We start from the raw sequence: 6216 nt of genomic DNA on the forward strand, positions 1-6216 counted from the left end.
TAAAGGGACCTGACGGGCAACTTTTTCACACAGAGGGTGGAACAAGCTACCAGAGGAGGTGGTGGGGGCAGGTACAATTACAACGTTTAAAAGGCATCTACACGGTTACATGAATGAAAAGTATTTAAGAGGGATGTGGGCTAAATGCTGGCAAATGCAATACATCAGTTTAGGATATCTGATTGGCACAGATGCACTAGACTGAAGGATCTGTCTCAGTGCTATGTAACTCTGACTCTATAACATTTGCTGAATAATCTGAATAGTGTAATTCATTGCACAATAATTTATGGTAGTCAGTCAGGTTCAGAGTATGGTGCACTTGCAGACATAGGAAGTTTGTGGGAGGCAGAAATTATATGAATCCACACATGCCTATTCCAACTACCCGAAATAGGTGACAGTTATTTACTGGTTCCTTTCTGAGGGCAATGCCCAGAGCAATCAAAGTTGCCTGATCCTTAACAATAATGGTGCATTCTCCATGGCCAATCAGAATCCACTTTCCACCAATCAGCAGTCTCCTCACATGCAGTACAAATGTTGCTTTTACCCTCGAATTTATCATCTTGCTGAGTGCAAGATAAAAAGCTTTGGCAAAATGTTCTTTTCTCGACAATGGGTTTGAGTGGAGTTGGGAGAGATAGCTAAAAAGTAGTTAGGCTCATTATTCATATGTAGAGTTTATTATTGGTGACTTGGTGGTTCTGCTTCAGGTGTACTCCAGAGAAATAATAGCAGCAATTATTCAACATTACACCACTGCATTATGTGTCTGGCCCTTTTTAAAAGCTCTGGACCCCTCACACAGTTAATTCTTTGGTAAGAATCATTAAAATTCATTTAATAGATGTTTGTGGTCTAAACTTGGAATTAGCCCCACATTAGCTGTATGATATTGTGATGGGACCAATTTGTCTGCTTTCTAGTGTCTTCTAGATTCCCATGTGAGTGCCCTGCTCAACATGGAACATTCTGTCGGCCATGCTAGAGGAGGCCGGATCCAGTATGAACCATTATCACCCCTTCCCTTCTCTGGGAGGATGCATGGCTTCCATTACATTCTCTCCAATGATGATAAATGTAATGCCAGTAAATTTTTCAAAGCTACTTTGCAGACATGTATTTTAGAGCCCCTTGTGACACTTTCTCATTAGCAAACATTCAAAGAACCTGCATACTGTATCAATGTAAGTCAATTCTTATAGACTTCAGCTGAATTAATGAGGCAAATTGCAATGTCACCCCAAGCTTGCTAAAGCAAATATCATTCAAAGAGACTAAGCACTTCTTACTAATGTGAAGTAAACTTTGATGTTCTTTTCATTTTAACCTACCAACCCAATCATATTGCTGCTGAGATTAGGTTATTTACTTTAAACTGTGTATCATTGGTGATACATCAGTACAAGGAGTTTAGACTTGGATGTTACATCCAATGCCCAGAAAACCTTGTTTGAAGAATAAATTATTCTTTTAAACAGTTTGAATCTCAGGTGGCCCAGAGGTCAGGAACAAAGAACAAAGAAAATTTACAGCCCAGGAACAGGCCCTTTGGCTCTCCAAGCCTAAGCCGATCTAAATCCACAGCCTAAACAATCACCCAATTCCTAAGCATCTATATCCCTCTGCTACTCACCTACTCATGCATCTGTCCAGACACATCTTAAGTGAATCTACTGTGCCTATCTCTACTACCTCTGTTGGCAACGCGTTCCAGGTACCTACCACCCTCTGTGTAAAGTACTTTTCGTGTATATACCCCTTAAACTTTTCACCTCTCACCTTGAAAACGTGACCTATCATTATTGAATCCTTCACCCTGGGAAAAAGTTTATCTCTATCTACCTTGTCTATACCCTTCATGATTTTGTAGACCTCAATCAGGTCCCCCCTCAATCTCCTTTTTTCTAATGAAAACAAACCTAACCTACTCAACCTTTCTTCATAGCTAGCACCTTCCATACCAGGCAACATCCTCGTAAACCTTCTCTGCACCCTCTCCAAAATGTCCACACCCTTTTGGTAATGTGACGACCAGAACTGTACACAGTATTCTAAATATGGCTGAACCAATGTCTTGTACAATTTTAACATGACCTGCCAGCTCTTATACTCAATACCCTGTCCGATGAAGGCAAACATACCATATGCCTTCTTGACCACTCTATCCACCTGTGCAACAATCTTCAGGGTACAATGGACCTGAACTCCCAGATCTTTTTGCTCATCAACTTTTCTCAAGGCTCTTCTGTTTACTGTATAATTCGCTCTTGAATTAGTCGTTCCAAAATGCATCACCTCACATTTGCCTGGATTGAACTCCATCTGCCACTTCTCCGCCCAGCTCTCCAGTCTATCTATATTCTCTTGTATTCTTTGACAGTCCCCTATGCTTTCTGTTACTCCACCAATCTTCCTGTCACCTGCAATCTTGCTGATCATACCAACAGTGCCCTCATTCCAGATCAGAAACAACTGTGGCCCCAGCACTGATCCCTGTGGAACATCACTGGTCACCTTTCTCCATTTCGAGAAACTCCCTTCAACTACTACTCTCTGTCTCCTGTTGCTCAACCTCTTTTTATCCACATAGCTAGAACACCCTGCACACCATGTTACTTCACTTTTTCTATTAGTTTACTGTGGGGAACCTCGTCAAACGCCTTACTACAGTCCATGTGTATGACATCTACAGCCCTTCCTTCATCTATCAACTTGGTCACTCTCTCAAAGAACTCTATTAAGTTGGTAAAGCACGATCTCCCCCAAACAAAACCATGTTGCCTATCACTGATAAGCCCATTCTTTTCCAAATATAAATAGATTTTATCCCTCAGTACTTTCTCCAGCAACATTCCCATTACTGACATCAGGCTAACTGGTCTGTAGTTACCTGGAATATCCCTACTACTCTTCTTGTACAGGGGACAATGTGAGCAACCCTCCAGTCCTCCAGCAACTCACCTATGTTTAAGGATGCTACAAAGCTATCTGTTAGGGCTGCAATTATTTCCTCTCCCATCTCCCTCAGCAACCTGGGATAGATCCCATTCAGTCCTGGGGATTTGTCCACCTTAGTAACCTCTAGCCTACCCAACACATCTTCCCTACTTATGTCAATGTGATCCAGAGTAATCAAACTTGTATCTCTAATCTCAACATTCATCATGTCCCTCTCCTCAGTAAATACTGATGCAAAGTAATCATTCAGAATCTCACCCATTCTCTCAGGTTCAACACATAGCCTTCCTTCATTATCCTTTAGTGGACCAATCCTTTCTCTGGTTACCCGCTTGCTTCTTATATAAGAATAAATGGCTTTAAGATTCTCCTTAATTCAGCTTGCTAAAGCTATTTCATGACCCCTTTTAGCCCGCTTGATTCCTCGTTTAAGACTGGTCCTACTCTTCCAATATTCCTCCAGGGCCCATTCTGTTTTAGCTGCCTGCCGCTAGTGTATGCTTCCCTTTTCCTCTTGGCTAGTCATATTTTTCTCCTAATACATAGAGTGAAACAGTGCTTTAAAATTTAGTCATGGTCTTGATGATTGGATTAAAAAAGAGTTTCCCAATGACCATTGCTGTAAGCCTTCCCCTGTTAGTTAGAAAAGGTCATTTTTAACATGAAAGTTGCGTGATGAAATGCGCAGAATAGAAAATGACAGTAATAGGTGCGTGTTATTAAGGCAGGCAAGAAAGAGAGTTTCAAAATAAAACGTTCCTTTCCTTATACAGGATAAGAATACCACACTGTGGCTGCAAAGTAACTTTGAAAGGGAGGGAATGAATTTAGTTGTAATCGTCCATGGAGCACAAATCGCAGGCAGAAACAGGGAGGAGATTCTGCTGAAAGACTGGCAGGAGTTATGTTCTAAATAGACAATAGGTGCAGGAGTAGGCCATTCTGCCCTTCGAGCCAGCACCACCATTCATTTTGATCATGGCTGATCATCCTCAATCAGTATCCTGTTCCTGCCTTATCCCCATAACCCTTGATTCCACTATCCTTAAGAGCTCTATCCAACTCTTTCTTGAAAGTATCCAGAGACTTGGCCTCCACAGCCTTCTGGGGCAGAACATTCCACACTCACCACTCTCTGGGTGAAGAAGTTTCTCCTCAACTCTGTTCTAGATGTCCTACCCCTTATTTTTAAATTGTGTCCTCTGGTTCGGGACTCACTCATCAGCGGAAACATACTTCCTGCCTCCAGAGTGTCCAATCCTTTAATAATCTTATACGTCTCAATCAGTTCCCCTCTCAGCCTTCTAAGCTCAAGGGCATATTAAAAGTTAGGATTTGTTCTTAATAATCTTTGGACTATTATCTGAGCCACATACAAATTCTCATAGGAGTAGATTGAAGTGAGAGATGGCACGGGGCAGGGTGACACTAGGCACACGGACACACAAGATGGCCACTGAGCCATAAGTTGGTCACTTCTGATGCATAAGATGGTTGCCGGACCACAATATGGAGAGAGACAGCAGAGTAAACACAGATATTGCCTGGGGCCACCAGAATGCCAGCACAATGCACTCACAACCTAGTTCATTGGTTTAAGGCAGGTGGGGTAGAGAATACAAATGAGTAACGATTACTGCCCGCTGAAGTGTCTGCGTCCAGCCAACACCTTTGATAGAAATGCTAACTGTTTGATACGGACTCAATACAAAGTGCTAATAGCCAGGGCTGCAGTAATTATTCTTCTGAGGAAGAGTGATTAGTGCCCATTACTATAGCAATGGACTTCCACACTGACGTTGAAACTGACAATGTCTGTGCTGAAACTGACAATGGCTGCGCTGAATTTAACAAAGACTGCACTGGAACTTACAATGACAATTGAGGTGGCACGGTGGCTCAGTGGTTAGCACTGCTGCCTCACAGCGTCAGGGACCCAGGTTCGATTCCCACCTTCGGCAACTGTCTGTGTGGAGTTTGCACGTTCTCCCCGTGTTTGCATGGGTTTCCTCCAGATGCTCCGGTTTCCTCCCACAATCCAAAGATGTGCAGATTAGGTGAATTGGCAATGCTAAATTGCCCATAGTGTTCATGGATGTGTCGGTAAGGTGCATTAATCTGGGGTAAATGTAGAGTTGTAGGGGAATGGGTGTGGGTGGGTTACTCTTCGGAGGGTCAGCGTGGACTTGTTGGGCTGAAGGGCCTGTTTCCACACTGTAGGGGTTCGATGACTGCATCAAAACTATCAACGATTCTGCAATGTTTACAACAAGCAAACTATGTTACAGAGACAAGAACCTCACCACTGACCTATTATATCACAAAATGTATAAAAGTATCTTGACGTGTGCTCGGAGTTGAGAGAATAATAGCAGCTGACCACTGTACTGTTGGTGTCTTTGTCTCGCTGGAGCTCCTGTATTTCCTTGTACAGTAAACCCTGTTGTTGAACCCCGACTCTGGTGATTTTCCCCACAAAGTGAGCAAAGTTCTTATTACTGGTGCCCTGGTCAAAGGCCACGATCGGGGAGCGGGGCTGAGAACCAATTTGTACCTCAAACGGGAAGTGTCAGACCAGGCCAAAGACACAATTTAAAAGGTATACCGATTGTAATGTCTAACTTTCTACTGTACTGAGTTAAAAAAAATTTAAGTGCATGTCTGTGGAGAATAACTGTTAACTGTATTAACTGTTGTAAGAACCTGCTGCTTGTGCTGGAACTGCCAGAGGACAAGGTAGTGCCTGTCTCAAAGATCCTACCCTAAACTGGTTGTTAAGAAGGGTTGCTCCCTCACGCAAAGGTTGGGATTTGAAGTGGGAATTGAGGCATCAAGGGAACTAGGAGTTGTGAAGCACAAGTGGCAAAGTCAGGTAACATTGGACTCTGTAGGGGTGAACAACGCGCAGTCCAGTTAGAGTTTAAGTTAAAAGTTGGTGCTGTTTGTATTTGTAATTTCCAATGTGGTGAAGAAGAGAAGCTGATCATTCTGACCAAGAGCCAAACCTCAGTGGAGCGCATGTTACCAAGGTGGGGAGTGTGGACACTGTGAGTAACCGTGATACCCTGTCAGTCCGTAGTAGGACGACAGAGCTTGAATAGTGGCGATGGCCGGTAGGGTAAAGAGTCCCACCAGTAGAGAGCACACCTTGCTAGGAGTCTGCTACAGCCGTACAGACAGTGCTAGGACAGTGTTATTGGCCGGGGGTAGAGAAATCCCCACTAGTTAGGAACACTTTACTATTGGGGGTAT

This window comes from Chiloscyllium plagiosum, unplaced genomic scaffold, assembly GCF_037043375.1.
Source record: "Chiloscyllium plagiosum isolate Xiang-an unplaced genomic scaffold, Cpla_swu_hap1 HiC_scaffold_2, whole genome shotgun sequence".
NCBI classification, from domain to species: domain Eukaryota; kingdom Metazoa; phylum Chordata; class Chondrichthyes; order Orectolobiformes; family Hemiscylliidae; genus Chiloscyllium; species Chiloscyllium plagiosum.